The sequence below is a fragment of the Mytilus californianus genome, unplaced genomic scaffold (assembly GCF_021869535.1).
Source record: "Mytilus californianus isolate M0D057914Y unplaced genomic scaffold, xbMytCali1.0.p SCAF_5, whole genome shotgun sequence".
NCBI lineage: Eukaryota > Metazoa > Mollusca > Bivalvia > Mytilida > Mytilidae > Mytilus > Mytilus californianus.
The window spans coordinates 54,126,142-54,146,356 of record NW_026262701.1 but is presented as its reverse complement, the minus strand read 5'-3'; the positions used below and the strand labels follow the sequence as shown (position 1 = coordinate 54,146,356).

General features: G+C 31.9%; 1 long non-coding RNA gene across 1 annotated transcript; it reads right to left on the bottom strand.

The window, feature by feature from the left end:
* Nucleotides 1-5,459: 5,459 nt before the first annotated feature.
* LOC127702633 (uncharacterized) lies at nt 5,460-13,506 on the bottom strand. The gene is made up of 3 exons (XR_007982512.1): nt 13,062-13,506; nt 6,554-6,659; nt 5,460-6,100 (listed from the first exon to the last, which is right to left on the bottom strand). It is a non-coding gene; the product is annotated as an uncharacterized LOC127702633 (long non-coding RNA).
* Nucleotides 13,507-20,215: the final 6,709 nt, after the last annotated feature.

Below are 20,215 nucleotides of genomic sequence, written 5' to 3'. Positions count from 1 at the left end.
AATGTTACTTTTAACGTTACTTCCACGTTGATCGGAGTCTACAAAATGACGTAAAATAAACGTCTCTCAGTAACGTGAATATAACATAAAGTTTACGTTATACCAACGTTATACTAACGTTATTTTGTTTGCTGGGCAGTAACTGCGACTACTCTCAAATCGTACGTTCGTGTTAATTTGACCTGTTGGCACAATTTGTAATGCATTTCTGTAATTCAATGTTTACTTATTTTGTGTTATATCTCGTCTCACTATTTTTAATATGTACCACCTTTGTATTTAGTATGACGATAAATTTTCACTTCTGTACTCGTACTCTGAACAAAAAATTTATTAATTTTGTAAAAAAAATGTTTACTTCCGTACTCCTAACAACAAAATTATTATATTTTTAAAATTTACCTGTGTACGTTGTTTTATTTAGCGCCATTTTGTCCCAGGTAAGAGTTGTCTTATTGACACTCTTCCTACATTTTTTTTATTACTACCTGTAACGTCTCTGTTATAAAGGCACCTACGTTTTAATATTGTATTTATATTGTGTCATAGATCAAACTTATTCAGTGTATGTTTACTTGTTTTTGTTAAACATATTTTAATGTCTTTTTGATCGAGTTAAGCCATTTCAATTGATATTTTATAATGTGTCTTTTTATGTTGTGATGTTACACTACTGTTTGTGCTGTATTTAGACTCTTCTACCGAGAAATTTGTTTTGCATGCACACGTATAGAAATTGCGGTTTTTATCCAACGCAATCATAGGTTTGAACGTTGTTTTTTTATTTAGACTTGTATCAAATGTTCTCTTATTCCTTTAGTAGTCGAGAGTTTTGTTATTCCTTCCGGTCAACTCAAGTTTTACAACTAATAACGGATTTATTAATTTTTTTCTCGTCCTTAGTTTCCATCAAATGCAAGAAAACAAAGAATAAACGATTTCGAACTGTTGACCTAAGATCTTGTCCATTTTTGTTCCGACTCTAACGGTCTCAATATACAGAAATCCTTATGACTAACAAGTGTGATATACATAATAAAAACATACGATATCATACGGGTAATCAATGGCATTCCCTTCGTGCACATATCATCCAAATTCCGTGGTTTTTAAACTGCTTTCTAGGATTTTACTTCTGTATTGTGAGGGAAAAAATAGAAGAAAGAAGAAGCATACTCAAGTTGAAAAACAATTAACATAAAGTCATCTCCTTATTTTTTAAATGGCAGAAATCAAGACAGTCACATATGGTCAAAGCCGTATTTAAACTAGAATATACACACTCCGATACTATAGCCAAAATTTCAATATATTGTATAACACTTGATATGGGTTACGAAATACTATGGATTTTCTACCACAAGAATAGTTGACCTTAGCTGTCCATTGTGACACTAAACCAACCACCATGTCACTGTCGGCATTGTGAGATTCTGATTCTAAATTTGTGTTATGTCTTCAAAAACAATTATATAATTCTAACTAGAGACGAAAAAAACGGTAGTAGAGTTTTTCTACGAAGTTGATTACGAAAATGCTTTATCTAAACAAAAATTATGAAAACACCTATGAATGACCAGATGAAGTTAATACAAAGTGAAAAATTATGTGATCATTATCTTCATATAACATATACAATTTTGATATTTGAGTCTTCGTGAATTTTTTTAAGCCTCCATTTTATGTTTTGGTAGAGCTAATAATACTTTTCCAGTTCTCTCTGGTGCTGTTCCACCAACATCTCAATCCAAAGTAGACATGCATGTGTGGTGGCAAGATTCTTAATTGATATTTTAATGAATGACCGGCGAACAATGTACAGTTGATGTATAACAGTTATCTCCCTAAATCCAGGCCTATCCCCTTAAATCCAGCTCTCTTAAAGTAAATAGTTTACGCTATTATACACGAAAGAATTATATCATAATAAAGTGAAACAGTAAAACAAATAATTATTTTTGAAAACATTACATGATTTTACTTATAATTACGTTTTTTTGCTAGGATCATGAAAACACGATTTCTATCAAGTTTTTCTTTTATTTACCTGTGCACTTTATTGTGGAAGATCGTGTCATCATGAATGTTACATTTCATTTTGAAATGAAGGTTAATTTCAGAATGACGCGAGATTGCTGTTAGCCAATCAAAATAACGTATTATAATGAAACGTACATGTAATGTAATTAACTTATCAGTTTGTATTTATTAAATATAAAAAAGGCCTTACTTTCTTAATTACTTGTGTTTCATAGACTTAAATTGCTTAATGTTTAATGTTGTCAATAAACGTCACATTAAACTACTATCAACAAAACCTAAAACACAAAATTAAAAATGTTCGTGATATATTATCCATCAAAATATGCACACATGTATCAGATAAATAACAAGACCAAAACCAGGTCTGGACGAACATTTTCCTTCTACAAGCTCTCAGCAAACAGGAGGTGGCTACATGCCAAATGTAAAACTTGCTTACTCACTACAAATCAACATTATAAAGCTGTAGACCAAATATCAAATTATTCCCTTGCATAGAAGCCAAGAAACGTTTGACGAAAATTTTCCTTATACAATAAGTGTTGTAAAATTTCAAACTATCGGCAATCAGGAAGTGGCTACACGGCAGATGTAAAAATTGTTTTCTCGCTACAACTCAACGTTATCCAGCTGTAGACAAAATATTAAATCATTCCCTCTCATAGAAACCACGAAAACTTTGACGAGATTTTTCTTTCGGACGGATCGACGGACGGAGTCGAACGGTTATTAGACCTACTTCCTCAAAAATTGACATTAATATGCATGCACCTAACCTTAATCCGCATATCTTTAATATCTGTATATGATGTATTCTCATCGTCAAACTATAATTTATAAGTTTATAATGTATTACTTTTCTCTTGTGCACACGCGTGTTGTAGCCTTTTAATCTTCAATCTATTCAATATAATATTTTATTCGTCAAACATTGGAAAGGATTTCCAAAAAAATATCGTTTAATATGAAAATAAGGAGATGTGCTATGATTGCCAATGAGACAACTATCCACCAAAGTTCAAATAAAGTGGATGTAAGCAATTATAGGCAACCGTTCGGCCTTCAACAAAGATGAAAACACATACCGTATAATCGGCTATAAAAGGCCTCGACATAAAAAAAAATATGAAACAATTTGATTGAGAAAACAAACGGTCTAATTTATAAGAACACAATTTACGAAAAACAAATATGCTAGACATAAACCAACGACAACCACTGAAAACCAGGCTCCTAACTTGGGTCAGGCCATTAAAAAATGTGGCGGGGTTAACGATATTTGAAGTCCCCTTCTAAACCTCGGACAGTGGTGTAACAATATAACATAAGAACAAATTATAAAAGAGCTTAACTCATCAGATCGACACAAAGCAGAAACACATCTAACGAAAACACAAACCGGACGTGGCAGGGATTTTATACATCCCACACAACAACAAAAAAAGACACAACGTACAGATTTGAGAGTACTCGAAGCTAATGACAGCAAGTTCAAAGGCAATATAATTAATAAAAGGAATCATGTATCTAAGACTAAAATATCAACCAGTACAAATCCAACATCAAATGGATGTTGTTTCAGGAAATGGTCAAGTATGAACAAAACTTATAGGATTCAGAGGCAATATCGTTAAGATAAATTGGTACGGATCGATTTATGCAAACTCTCGAATAAAATGTTTGAGCTATTTAATTATTTACATAATTTATAACTATAAAAAAAAAAAAAAAAAAAAAAACACACACACAGGATAAGCTTTAGAAAACATCAGCTAAGGCAACCAATTATAAACTCGCTATGCAATGTCATAGAAATTACAATTAACAGACACATAGGACATACTCCACCTGAACATTTAATTTAGTAAGTTAAACATATGAATTTTAAAGTGAAAGCACAAGTCAAGAAATTTAATGAAATATTTTATTGTGATTCGCCGCGTCAGAATCTACCGGAATATGAATATTTCCGTAGTGCGTTCTCTAAAATAAAGGAGAATAACGTCACGTCATTGGTTGTATTTCCATTGTTTCGGACCTTTTTAATCAATCACAACACTTTTTAAAATACTATGCAACATACATTATGTTCTTATCTGAACGGCAACGTTACACAGCTAGTGCAATGGTTGATCCATGTTGTTCTTTTTCAAACTACATTTTTACTTTTCCAGTATATAGCGAAATGTATACAACTTAAATAACGAGGTTCAATTTGTTAGCCGGCATGACGTAAAAAACGACGAATCAGAGAATTTAACTTTATTTATAACTAATATAGGACAATGGTGGGTATTAAAAATGACACCATTCCACGCTCTTTTGTTTTCCACATAATGTATTACCGAGTCACTTGAGACCCGGTCTAATTAGTCATAAGCATCACGTCACAATGGGGTAAATCTGTTAATGGATTCTCATTGGTAAATGTTTGCTTATTCCGTATGAAGTAAAGGATTTCTTAATGTCTGATTGGATAACATTTGGTTGCATCTATTATATATGTGAGCGTAACTATCCGTAAGTTAGGCCAGAAAGAAATCACGATAGTAGGTCATGAAAATGACAGTAAAGTGTTCATTCACGTTGATAGTGAAGTGTTGAATCGATATTTTAATGCCGCAAGTTCAAACGCATAAGTGATTCAAATTATTTGAGTTTTGTTCTGTCTTCATTATTCAATTGTGTTTGCATCAGATATAAATATTATTTCAACTTTTGTATTCATAGTTAACTTGTTGATATGTATTAGATCAGTAACTAACAGTCTCCGGGACAAGTTTGCACTTCCGCTGAGTGCAAAAGTTGTCACCTTAATTTTTGGAGTTAAGTCAAAATGAAGTTGATAACTTGGTTGGTATTGGTTCCCTGATATTTGTCCTAGAAAATTTTGGCTCTAGCACCACTGTTGAAAAAGTTATGCCCCTTTTTTCAACAATTTCCTCAGAGGAAAAGTAGTTTTCCTCAAGGGAAATCAAATTTCCCTGAAGGAAAAAGATTTTTCCTTAAGGGAAATTGTATTTTCCTCAAGGGAAAAAGATTTCCCTTAGGGAATTTGCTGCATTAATATTTCCTTTGAGGAAATTCTATTTCCTGTGAGGAAATTTGAGGCTTCAAATTTTCCTCTGAGGAAATACTTTTTCCTGTGAGGAAATTTGCAGCTTCAAATTTTCCTTTGAGGAAATACTTTTTCCTGTGAGGAATTTTTGTCAACAGCAATTTCCTGTGAGGAAATTTTTGACAAACACTTTTCCTTGAGGGAAAATTCAAGACCACAAATTTCCTCTAAGGAAAACATTGTTCTCCAAATTTCCTCTATGGAAATTTCTCTCATTCAATTTTCCTCTATGAAAATTTCATAACAGTAAAAACAGTATGAATATAATTTTTCCTGAGACTGAATAATTGATACAAAAGATAATTAAAACTTTAATAAAATGTTCACTGATGAGTAACATGACATACAAAAACAATAGGCTAGCTGTTTGAGACAATACAATAATAAGCAAAACGCTATGAATATCATACTATTTGTGATGTTATTAATATTGTGCTCATATTTGCGGATTAAATAAAATAACCACTTTTCATGTTAATTTAACTTTTCTGCTGCGTACAATTATTCAATCCCCTACAAAACAGTTCAGTGCATAAATAATTCCATCCACCAGACATCTTCCTTCAATTGGTAGAGAATACATTTTTGCAATTTGTTCTTCAAACATCTTCCTCTATATAGTTGATATGACAGAGCTATGTACATGAATGGATAAAGCAGGTGTTTATTTCGACAAAAAAATACTTTTTTTTCTACATTTCTCCCTAATCCTTCAGTGTAGGTTGTTGCAATTACACAATTGTGTTCTTGTGCATCTATAATTGTACTCCATTTTGTTTACAGCCATTTTGTAGAAATTTCCTATTTTCTTTTTCCAGGTAAGCACACATTTCATTTCACATTAATCCAATTAGCACACAATGTAGAAAAGTATTAACCTTAAGTTTCCTCTTCTGTATTGATCTGTTGATGATCATGAAAACCAAGAAGTCTCTGCACCTATAAATACACAAAATATAAATTGAGAAAAAAACAACAATATGAAATAAGCTTATTTTATCATGTTTAATATGAACATTTTGAGAAACTTAAATTTGATATTCCTACTAATCATGATTATGAGTTCTGTTATTTCAGTGCTTTGTGTCCACGACTTAATATCAGTCGTTTTAGTGCCTTGCAGTGATAATGAGTTGAGCCACTTTCAACAGTTTTTACAGTTTGTTCATATGTTGTGCTATTTGAACCACTGTCCTAGATTATGGTTAGGTGGAGTGCTCACAGACATGATTGTTTTCTCATTATCGAAGGCCGTCATTGGTCTTTAATTGCTTGCATCCACTTCATTGAACTCTGGTGGATAGATAACTCATTTACCATACCACATCTTCTTACTTTTATAATAGTCATCATTCAAGGGCAATCACTTTTATTATATAGAAGTGGTCTTACCATTTAGGCCTTGTTGTCTTCTGTTTATCTTGTTTTGCCGATCATTTCTACTGTACAGTTGTAATTGTTTATATTTTTCTTTATCTTCTATATTTCTTGCCCTAAACTTAAAAAAGGTAAAAACTATAATTTAATGACAGTCACTATAACTATTATGATACATCAGTATGTGTTTTTCTATATACCATGATATAAAAAAGAATGAAATATTTGTGCTATTTCATTTCACAGACTATTTGCCAGTCAACAGTTTCAAAGACATAACCACGGTCAATAGTTTAACAAACAAACATTCCTGTACTTTTTCATCGTGTTCATACTAATTTTTCAATGGACAACAATGACGTGATTAACTATTTTTCTATGATTTGTGTGCTTGACAACATTAAACTCTGAAATATTGTTAACAGTATAATCTGTATGTGTCTGTTGTCAAAATTTCAAATTAATATATAACTTACAGAAGCAATTAAAACAAGAGGCTCACAAAATGAATGTGGTGTAACAACTTAAAAATTTCTAATTTACCTAATCAAACTGTATCATTATTATTTGCTTTTATATATAAATCAGAAATAACCAATTTAAAATGGAAAATTTTAAAGAAAACAAAAGGAAAAAAAGGAAAAAAAATCCCCCCAAATTTTTTGAACCCCCTTATGATTCATCACCCCCAAACTCAATCCCAGCCTTCCCTATGTGGTACGGTACCTTGCAGTACAATTTCAGAGGGACCCATACACTTGAACACAAAGTTATTGTCTGGAAACAAGAAAAATGCTTGTTTTTTGGCCCCTTTTTGGCCCCAAATTCCTAAACTTTTAGGGCAATTACCCCCAAACTCAATCCCAGCTTTCCCCCTGTGATATGGAACCTTGTAGTACAATTTCATAAAGATCCATACACTTACACACAAATTATTGTCCTAAAACTAGCAAAATGCTTGTTTTTTGCCCCTTTATCCTAAAATTTTGAGGCAATTACCCCCAAAATCAATCCCAGCCTTCCCTTTGTGGTATGGTACCTTGCAGTACAATTTCAGAGAGATCCATACACTTGAACACAAGTTATTGTCTGGAAACTAGAAAAATGCTTTTTTTTGGCCCCTTATTCCTAAACATTTTGGGCAATTACCCCCAAAATCAATTCCAGCTTTCCCCTTTGTGATATGGAACCTTGTAGTACAATTTCAGAAAGATCCATACACTTACACACAAGTTATTGTCATGAAACTAGAAAAATGCTTGTTTTTTACCCCTTTTTTTTGGCCCCTTATTCCTAAAATTTTGAGGCAATTACCCCCAAAATCAATCCCAGCATTCCCTTTGTGATATGGAATCTTGTGGTACAATGTCAGAGAGATCCATACACTAACACACAAGTTATGTCCGGAAGTTACAAAAATGCTTATTTTTGGCCCCTAATTCCTTAACTGTTGGTACCATAACCCCCAAAATCAATCCCAACCTTCCTTTTGTGGTATTGAACCTTAAGGTAAAATTTCATCGAGATCCATTAACTTCAACTTAAGTTTGAGTGTGAAAACCAATGTGTCTTTGGACGACTATGATGCCGCCAACGTCAACGTCATACCAATATTTTGACCACAAAATAAAAACTGCAGTTTCCTTAAAATTACCAATCTAGTGGCAGCAACCCAACAATTTATTGTTAATTTCATCTGAAAATTTACTGGCTGATAGAACTTGACATAATGAACAATTTTACCTCACATAAGATTTGCTCTAAATGCTTTAGTGTTTGAGATATAATCCAAAAACTGCATTTTACCCCTATGTTCTATTTTTAGACATGGCAGCCATGTTTATTGATGAAAAAGAAAATAAAACACAAGCTTTATTCTAAATACCCTAAGGATCATTCAGCCTCAGTTTGGTTGGAATTGGTTTAGCAGTTTCAGAGGAGAAGATTTTTTAAAGTTAGAAAACACATGAAACATGATAAACAAATTGTGTAAAATTGTCGTTAAAGTGCAATAACTCCTTAAGAGGTCCATTGACAATTTTGGTTACAGAAACTTATCTGTAGATCTTACTTTGCTGAACATTTTTGCTGTTTACAGTTTATCTTTATCATGAATAATATTAAAGATAATAACCAAAAACTGCAAATATTTCTTGAAATTACCAATTAAGTGACAGCAACCCAACAATCATGACAATGGGTTATTACATTCATCAGAAAATTTCAGGGCTGATAGAACTTTGAATACCTAATGAATAATTAACTCTGTGTCAGATTTGCTCTAAATGCTTTGGGTTTTGAGATAAAAGCCAAAAACTGCATTTACCCCTATGTTCATATTTAGCCATGACAACCATGTAACAAAACACAAACTTTATTGTAAATACCCTAAAGATCATTCAGCCTAAGTTTGGTAGGAATTGGTTCAGTAGAGGAGAAGATGTATGAAATAGTTTACACCCGACGGACGCCAATGGTTGACGAAAAACAACGACAGACGACGACGGACGCCAAGTGATGGCAAAATCGCACTGTTCCTTCGGAACGATGAGCAAAAAGGCAAATTTAAAAAATTGCGCTGGCTCTATCCAAAAGAGATTTTAACAGTGTAGTGTACTACTTTTGGGACAGGACATATTAACATAATAGAAAAATCTATAAGCTATAACTCAAAATATGGACAATTTTATGTTTAAGGTATAAAACCACTAATTCATAGCCCCATTGCTTTCTCTGTTAAATTCTGCAATTTCAAGCATAAATGGCTACTTTGTCTTACGTTCAAATTAAGTGGCAGTTATTTCATGTCAAAACTGTACCTTATGCTGACTTGTGCTGAAAAAATCAACATACCTTTAATTGCATATTAGAGCGTACTGGTTCCCGGAAGTTTGATAGTACAGAAACAGGAACTTCTGATCTGAACAACAGGCCAAATGAGCCCTCCTATCAAAATTTCATATACTTCTTTATTATTCAAATAAAACTTTCAACTAGGGTTCTACAGTGACTCCAAGTCCCAAAGCTTTCATTTGATACTAAAACTACCCAAATATTCCTACTATTGACAAAGATACAGCTATGCGTAGGAACTATTTTGTTTAAAATATGTACTACTTTCTTGTATGTTCTTTCCGACCGGGCCTGAATTAGTGGTTCTATACCTATAACAGCACCAAACTTGTTATATTGACTTCTGCTTGACTTAATTTCCTTCTATGATCTATTTCTAGCATAGAAAAACACATAAAGCTTTTGTCAAAACAATATATCACTGAATTCAAGCTCAAATTGGACTGGTAGTAACATATGCGTTAAACAAAGAAAACTACATATGGATACTAATAGTGACAGATATGACACTTTTTCAATTTTTACCAGTTCTGATTTGTTAATATCTACTCAAATAACAGTGTTCTTACCTATATGTCTTATTTTTATCAGGGATTCTTCCTTGAATATAAATACAGTGGTCCAAACATAAAATATAATTGATAATTTTATCCCCCCTTTTTTCTACATGTTGGAAAAGGATAGTGATTTGGTAAAAAAAACATACTTTTATGTATAAACATGGATCAACAAGAGCAATTCATGTATCTCCAAGATAGACAACTTGCTAAAATGGTTATCAAATCGTTTCAAGTGAGATTTTGGAATTCCTATATAAGTATACACCAATTTTCCTTGAAATAAATAACTCACCAAGAAACACAATAAAACATGAACACTCACTAGATAATTTGACCAAAAACAATATTTATACTATAAACTAGTCATAATATACAAGTTTCATTGGTTTCAGTGTTAGATAATCCAAAAATTTAAATTTCAGGTAAAATCTTAACTGTGTGCATGCTAAATGACCAAAAAAGGCTAAAATACCTTATTGTAGCAATTTGAGGGCTGTAATTTGACACTAACATAATTGTTACATAAAAAAAATAATGTAACATGATTTCTGACAACAAATGTGACCAATTTTCACTGTAAAGGGTATGATTTCTAAAAATAGAATTTAACATGCCTGTCAGTAATAGGTATAAAACCACTAATTCATAGCCCCATTGCTTTCTATGTTAAATTCTGCAATTTCAAGCATAAATGGCTACTTTGTCTTATGTTCAAATTAAGTGGCAGTTATTTCATGTCAAAACTGTACCTTATGCTGACTTGTGCTGAAAAAATCAACATACCTTTAATTGCATATTAGAGCGTACTGGTTCCCGGAAGTTTGATAGTACAGAAACAGGAACTTCTGATCTGAACAACAGGCCAAATGAGCCCTCCTATCAAAATTTCATATACTTCTTTATTATTCAAATAAAACTTTCAACTAGGGTTCTACAGTGGCTCCAAGTCCCAAAGCTTTCATTTGATACTAAAACTACCCAAATATTCCTACTATTGACAAAGATACAGCTATGCGTAGGAACTATTTTGTTTAAAATATGTACTACTTTCTTGTATGTTCTTTCCGACCGGGCCTGAATTAGTGGTTCTATACCTTAAAGGGTCTTTAATTTAGTTTGACAACTTCACAGACATACTAATATTTGACCTTTTCAAACTATACCAAATCACTACTTAGGCCCTAAAAAATATATGTCTGTTTAAGGTTACATACTTTAAAAAAAAGGCTAGGTAGGTCGGTATTTCCATTTTATTTTATTTTTTCATTTTATTTTTTGCGACATGATTTTGAGTCATGCCGTTTCGTCTTGTCGTGGTCTGAGTTGATCCTTGGCCAATTTTACCCGTTATTTTAATGATTGGATTATTTCCCTTGGTTATTGGTTGGGGAAAAAATGGCGGCAAAGTGTTTATTTCATCACGAGTCACGAATTTCCTTATAACAGCTGTCATATTCACGATTGTGAACATTGGGATGTATCAGGCAATTGATTTATATTATTGGCAACACAAACTTCATTTTTGACACGAGTTCAGTTAATTTTTGCTTTTACGACGGAAATAAAATGACTTAGGGTCGGCGCTCAAAAGGACGGTCGGTCGGGTAACCGTAAACAGACATATATTTTTGTTTGGCCTTAAGGATGTTCGCTACTCCGTTTCAAAATAACAAGCTTTTTAAAAGAATATGAATAAAGGAACTAAAAAAACAGAAAAAATGAAGGGTCCGTGTGCTTGTTTTTAAGATATAAGCCATTAAAAATTTGGCGGGAAGTGATTCTCTCTAGATTTTTCATACACTTAACACTGGCACCTTTTTCTTTCAAAAGCTATGGAAAAATAACAAGGATTTTATAAGATTTTCAAATATGGCTTTTTAAACTATGTAATAAAAATATGAAAAGAAAAGTAGGGGTTTGTGGGCAAAATTTTTTAATGGCACTGCATGGATAAAACCAGAGGATTCCGAATATCTGGTAAAAATGTCATTCATCCGCAATAAATTTGGAAGGAGTATGAAAATAGTTTGCAAGTTATACACTATATCCACACTAGAGACCTAATAGAGTAGAAATACTAATTTTAATCAAACTTGGCATGAACTAAGATTAGAGAATTATAAGACAGTTTACCTAGTTTCATGGCAATAGCATATATACATTAAAGACTATAAGTTTGAACTTTGGGTGTTAATTTTTTGCCGTTTAAAGTTTAACGTTTAACTATCAAAATTTGGGCCTACATAATTTAAATATTGCAAAAAATTGCTTTTTAAATGTCTTTATAACTATTTATAAATAATTGTGTATGTCACATGTATGTACATAATGTATTTTAATGTAAAGCAGCTCAATACTCATTTGCTGTCTCAGATTTATTTCAATTCTTCAAAAGTCGAATTTATATGAGCCTATGCCTAAATTTAAGAGATTTCAAAATTAAGGGGGGGGGGGGGGGGGGGGAGCGGCTAATATAAAAATTCTTCATGTATATTTAAAAAATTATTTGTATTTCAAAAGGAAAGAAAGTTACTTATCTGCTTATAGCATACCACATGAGTAGAACTATTAGGCCATGGAAGACTGAATAACATTTAAGGTCAATATATAGGCAGTAACACATTTTTACATGTATATGAAAAGGCATACACATAAGCTAGAGGAAATAAAAAAGTGTTTCTTTTTGGTAATTTGTAGGCTAAGGTGACATCATACAAGAAGTATGAGTGATTCTCAAACTAAAATAAAATAATTTCATCCCCCTACTTCATTGTACTTACTTTTTATGCATAAAAAATACAAATAAATAAATTTTAAAGTAATACATGGTCCACACTAGGAAATCTTTTTGTAAAAAATGAAAATCAACGGATGATAACTGTGTACTTGGACTAACAATTAAGATTTCACATGCTGAAATGTCTCGTCAGTCCAATCTCAATCAGTGAAATAAACTATTGTTTGGTTTTTTTTTAAAGTCATATGGAAGTAGTCCAAATAATTATGACGCATTGCAAGGCTTTTTTTTTCTCTCTCTGACGCCGTAGGAAGGAGAAGTGAGTTGACATAACATGTATGTTATCATGCAAAATCAACAGTAATGAGTATACCTTTGATTGTCATCGTCACTGCAAATGGATCATTATTACTAGGGGGAATGGAACCAATAAATTGATCGGATCCGATATGAAGTTCCCAGTAACGGAGAACCTCTAACTTTGAGGTAATATTATTAGTGTCGGTGGTCTCACAAATGAATCAGGGTGAATTGCAGGTACATTAATTAGCAGAGAATAGACAATTATCAACTTGTTATTCATTATCTCGCAGTTATTTACGGTTAATTAGCTGTATATATCCCAAAACAGGTGCTCGGAGCTAGTACTAGTCTATGACTTTTAAGTAACAATTATATTTATATTCACAATCAGTGGCGGATCGAAGGGGGATGGGATCCGGGGGTTTGATTCCCCTTTTTGTGAACGATCATTGCATTTAATCAGAGACATATATGTCTCTGATTTAATGGAGACATATATTTCAGTGGCGGACCCAGAACTTTTTGTAAGGGGGGCTGACTGATCTAAGGGGGGCCCGCTCCAGTCATGCGGGTACGTCTATACACTGCTCAGGACCTCCTGAGTGCACTCAGGACCCTTTATAGGCATCGTATTTGCACACAGGATGGCTGTATATTTTCGTAACACGCTACTTATTTAAGAATTAAATTTTGGTAGAATTTGAAATCGAAATTGATAGATATGTCAATTCTTATAAAATAATGAGAGCACGTGTCACTGATTACACAACTACTGAGCCGTGAATTATTCAATCAACAAAATTGATTGGATTATCTTTATTTTTGTTTATGAATTGTGTTGTAAGAACAGTGTTACGTTTAAAATTAATAACACGATGTTTTAAGTTTTAAGGGATTGTTTAATGTAGTTAAATTTAAATTATGCATAGTAAATTTTACGTTTATGGAGAAAAAATTAAAAAAAAAAACATTTCTATGGATACCTATGGATCTTCAGAACGCTGGCACTGTTGTACCATTATATTCTGCTCTACTTCATCATTGTTGTATTTAATTGTATTTAAATTATCATATTTGGGTATTATTCGATGTACTTTTTCAGTTTATTTTTCATGATGACGGTTAAATTATTTTTTTTGTGGTCTGCAGTTCATGCATAAAGAAAATAAAAAAAAAAAGTTGTGTTTTATAGTTGCCGTTTTTCTGTAACAAGTTCGATTTTTTCTTCGGGATTTTTTTTTCTCTCTCTCCAAATCAACTTAATAAACAAAAACAATGTTTGCTGAATATCAAATTTTATTGAATTTGTATATCTTTATTCTCAATAAACCATATACATATGTATAGAGAAGACAATTATGTACAATATTTACAATGACAATATTTAGATGAATTTATTTATATGATTTGCTAAGTCTAATATCTTGGCTGCGTACATGCTGTCCTTTGTCTTTTTCTTTGGTTTGGCTTACGAGCAAGTTTCTGGGGTTTTGGCACTTCAAAATATGTGCACGAAGACTAAGTCGTGGTTTGAACGGATTTCGTGTCAACCAACAGTCTCCGAAATAGTCTTTCTCGCTGTTCTTTTGTTTTCGAAAACCAGCATTGAAATGATACATCATGTTTTCTGTACGGACCGAAATGTTCATAATTTTTTTTACAGTAAAATACCAAAATATGATAAATGGCGAGAGTTCAATATACGATAGCACTTATTTAGGACAGTAAACTGACAAAAATAAACATGGGAAGAACTGAGAAACAAAATTAAATATTTTTTTCTTTTGTTTTACAATGAAAAAATCAATTTTTGAATTTAGTTTAGAATCATTCTACAATCTTCCTTACAAAATGTTTAGAAATAATACCCAAATATGACAATTTTCAGAAAACGGAGACAAATTCATTTTTTTCAGAATTTATTTACACATTGAAATTCGTTCTAGGCTTGTATTACTAGATGGACAAGAACGATTTAAATGAGAAATAAAATCTTACTAAATGCTGATTTGTTAAACATTCGTATTACTCAGAAATAAAATTTAGACATTTTCTTTTCACTGTTTTACAACAAATCATTCTTCAGAATTTATTTTAACATTAAAACTGCTCAAGGAATCTTAATACTGGACAAGAACGAGCTCAATGTAAAACCAAATCTTACTACATGAAATTGTTTAGAAATAATCGCCACATTTTGCAATAATTTATATCTGTATTTTTTAACGTTTTCAAATGAAATGAATTGAATTAAAATTTCCCAACAATATGTAGATTTAATTCTTATATTTCTCAAATGGCTTCAATTATTACAAACAAAACGAAAAGTTTATTTAACATTTTTTTTCTAAAACAATATATCTTCATTGTTCTTTATTTTTCAAAAGACATCTTGGTTTTGTTTGTTTGCCAAGCTTACTTGGATGAGGTTAGTACCATTACTTATCACTTCTAATTATTAAAGATCAAACGACATAATCAACATGATAATTGATATTCAATATAATCACCGGTCATGCCTGACATATTTCATAAATACGGCGCGTGCCAATGAAAAGTTCAATAACTTCTTAAATATTAAATTGATTTTATCAAAACAAAAATTATAAGATGGAAAATTAAATTGTCTATCGAATGCATACCTTCACTACTCACTAAAACAACTATTTCATGTCCTGAGTGCACTTTGTATGTCCTGAGTGCACTCAGGAGGTCCTGAGCGGTGTTTAGACGTACCGCAGTCATGCTTCAGTGATTCACTATATAATCAACCAAATTTTTCCCACCAATGGGGGGGGGGGCCAGGCCCCCCCCCCCCCCTGGATCTGCCTATGTATTAAGACCCCCTTTATCCTGGCTAGAATCGCCCCTGATATAACATGTAAATCAAGTCCCGGGTTAATTACTGTTAGCATAATAGCATAACGGTAATCACAAAGAGTGTGGTAATTTTAAAAAGGACGAGGATTTATAAATAAACAATTCTTGAAGAGGGGGAGAGTGCACTTCACGGTGATCGAAAAAAAAGTGCCTTGCATGTTATTTTCATCATCTTGTCTGAAACAGTCTGAATAATGAGCTTCAAGGCGAAGCGCGAAAATAAGTCATGTGAAATACTAACGTTGTACGGACAAACCCTTAAATCCCTCAATGTTATGTCAAATGAATTATAGCGAGGAAAAGTAAATTTAATTTAATATCAAAACTAAATATTTGTTATATTTCGCTCCTGATTTCTCAAGAAATCATAGAATCAATCAATGTATAAATTTCAATTATGCATGTCGGTGTGAGATCCATTTCATGAGACCAAGGATTTCTATAAAATCCTTGATGGGACCCTTTATATATATATATGTCTCTGATACAGTTTTCTATTTTCCCCGGAAAAAATTTAAAAAATATATAATCTTTTGGGAAATAATCCGATTTTGTTGAATTATTTCCTTTCATAATTATGATAAATCCTTTTAGTTCTTCAATTTTAAATTAAAATAAATATTTCATTTTGATCTAACGCCAAACTTTTTAAATTGTAGTGGCATGGTCAGTCAACTGATTAGTTGCATGGCTGATTACCAGTTTACTGGTGACCCAGTAATTTTCCATATGACAGTGGCGTGTACCCTTGGGGTGTGTATAACTTATTTTGAATACCTTAATTTTCTGGGGAACATCCTGTCCACGTGTTATACTTAGTATATATTGCAACAGATGACATTAAACAAATTTTCTTTGTAGCATCGGTGTCCATTTCATGTTCAACCACTCAAAATTTTCACAAAAAAGATAATATAATAAAATCATTAAAAAAAAAGATTAAAAAAACACTAGCAAATAAACTTCGCAATGAGTAAACGGGGATTTGTGTTTTAAAGGGCTTATTTCCAGTGAATATATTTTATACTAGATAACTAGACCTGAGATAACTTTTTTTTTTGTAATATATATTTTATTATTTTCATATCATTCTCAAATCTCGATCATCTTAAATAAAGATGTATAAAAAATAATTTTGTTATAACTCATAAATATATGGTTAATCATAATTGTTACAAATTATAAAATGGTAAGTCAATGCCCGATGTGCCGCCGTCTGTTGCAAAACAACGATTTAATCTTTTAAATGAAAGACGTGCACTGCCTTCATCGGAATAGAGGAAAGTCTACCTAGTGTACATTAAATAGTATCCGTTTGTTATGATGAAAAAAAAGAGATCATCATAAACTTTTTAGCAGACCTTCTCGTGTAAAAAAAAACAAACTTTTAACTGAATTAAACAAAAAATTATCAAACAAAACTCATTAGAAAACTCATAGTAACATTTTGTTTAGACCTGAGATAACTTATAGTAAGATTATTTATATAGAACAATAAAAACAAATGTCCAATCTGATACACGTACCTATAATCTGGGACTATTATACTAACTATTTTTTTAGTATAATAGTCCCAGCTATAATGTACAAAATTTTGAACAGCTTCAAATATATGGCCTTAACATTGGTAATGTATCATATTTGTATCAGTTATTGCTGAACGTGTAACCAAATTAAAATGAAGAAATAGGCTCGAAACCGCATTTTTTAAAGATATTTTTTTCAATCCCAAAATAGATAATTTTAATGTGCGTATTGTTATGCGTTTACTTTTCTACATTTGCTAGAGGTATAGGGGGAGGGTTGAGATCTCATAAACATGTTTAACCCCGCCGCATTTTTGCGTCTGTCCCAAGTCAGGAGCCTCTAGCCTTTGTTAGTCTTGTATTATTTTTAATTTTAGTTTCTTGTGTACAATTTGGAGTTTAGTATGGCGTTCATTATCACTGAACTAGTATATATATTTGTTTAGGGGCCAGCTGAAGGACGCCTCCGGGTGCGGGAATTTCTCGCTGCATTGAAGACCTGTTGGTGGCCTTCTGCTGTTGTCTGTTCTGTGGTCGGGTTGTTGTCTCTTTGACACATTCCCCATTTCCATTCTCAATTTTATTTTAAGAGATATGCAGATTAATTAAAGTCCCGATGAGAAGATTCACTTTCTTTTCTACCGAAGTAAATATATTAACAAAGATTTAGGATATCAATAAATTATTAAATTCATCAATTTATTAAATTTGAACATGTGAACCAAACAACGAAAAAAAATAAACGGGAAATTGGCTATACCTTTTTGAAGCCATGTATGTACCAGCCATTTTAACTTATTGTTTTCTTAACCTTTAAAGAATACATTTTAAAATGAACTACTTTATTTATAGTAGTTCAAGAAAAATATATATATATATTAAAAAGTTTTAAATTTTGTCCATGCTGTGCATAAAATAGGGAAAAATAATAAGGCTGAAAATGCACCAAATATTTATATTCAATATGAATATTCACATTTTGTCTATTACAACAATTTTTGAACAACTTGTTGTTGTAATAGACAAAATGTGAGTATTCATATTGAATATAAATATTTGGTGCATTTTCAGTCTTATTTTTTTTCCTACATATATTATATGGCCTTCCAAATACCGTTTCGATCCCTAACATCACTGAAGAGACATTAAATGTCGAAATCCGGATATGGTGTACAAATTTTTGCACCTCATGTTTGCGGTATACCATCTTTTCCGTAAGTTTATTGTTTTCTGTTTGGTATTTAATTAATATGTAAGATCCATTTTTTACATCTGGTGATCAATTTATTTGGTAATAGCCAATGGCAGTCAGCAGGGTTTAAGAACATCAGTTGTTCGACCTGTTAGTCAAATGCGTTTTGTTAAAATATACTTTTTCACTTTTTGGTCTTTTGGAAAATGTTGTTTATGCTGTATTTAGACCCCTCTACCAAGAAATTTGTTTTACATGCACACGTATAAAAATTGCGGTTTTTATCCAACGCAATCATAGGTTTGAACGTTGTTTTCAATTTAGACGTGTATATATATATATATATACATATATATTAGATAACTTTTTCCTTTATATTCAATGGAACAAGAAGCGAATTCGTTAGCGAACTAGAGTAACTATAGAAATAGCGTCGTTACAGGTCTTCTTCTGACCGGCAATAAATCCTTAGCAGTAATGATAGTGGAACGTCCATTGGGTTGTGCTCAGACACGTCCGAATGGGGACGCTGAATCCTTGCAGCAACTCTTCAAGTGGACTATAAGTAGCCTGGTATTAGGCCAAATTTCTGTCCATCCTTTTTCGTTGGCAGTCGAAATTTTCCGACCGTATCACGGGCGGTCTCAATTACAAGACCTACATGTACCTATCATATATTATTCGGTACGTCAGACACACCCGACATTAATCAACCAAAAACTCAATATTTTACAGTAGGGAATGAATATCTCCAGATGAAGATTACATTATGACGTATGTTTTTTTTTAAAGACCAACAAATCGATTTTTATCACCAAATTTGTCTTTGCTGAGATTAACACTAAAAAAGTATAACAAAACGTAACGATTGAAAACTCACAGTTCAGTTTTTAAGATATTTTTTTCTTTGGAAACTAACAGACTAATTTTCAAAAAGTTTTTTTCTTGAACCATTATTTATGAAAACGAATTGTAAACAAAAGTTATTCTCAAATATTAATAATGATCAATGATTGTAAAGAAAAAAATCCATCATAGTAGTTTGTTAATTTACTGGCTCCATGGTGTTAAACATGTCACCTTTCTTTTACAAATAACTGATTAAAAATATGAAGCCTTTACTGTAAAATAAATCATTCTAATAAAAATAAATTCATCCAGATTTTTCTCTCATAACCTTTCAACAGTTATTGTAAACTAATTTATTCGAACTATAATAGTCCTATGACTTGCTGTCCGTTTACCAATATTTATACTTTATAAAATGTTTTCATATTCATTGATCATTAACTTCATGTTTTGCGAATACTTATAAGGGGGTAATTATTATAGTCAGTAATAGCTAACAATTTATCTAAAGAAAACGAGATGCTATATTCAAATTCTGAGATATGAATCTAGTTCTTTTAAAAAAAATTCTCCACAACAAAAATTCTACACTTTCATTTATCTGGGTCTTTTTGTCTCCGCTTCGAAGCCGCCATCCCGTACCAGACATATTTATTCGTTTGGCAATATACAATCATGTAAGCAATATACAACAGGCAGTAGATCTGAATTTGTAAATTGTTATTTTGGATTTTACCTGATTAGGACGTGTCTCGTTGAATTTTCTAATAAACTTAC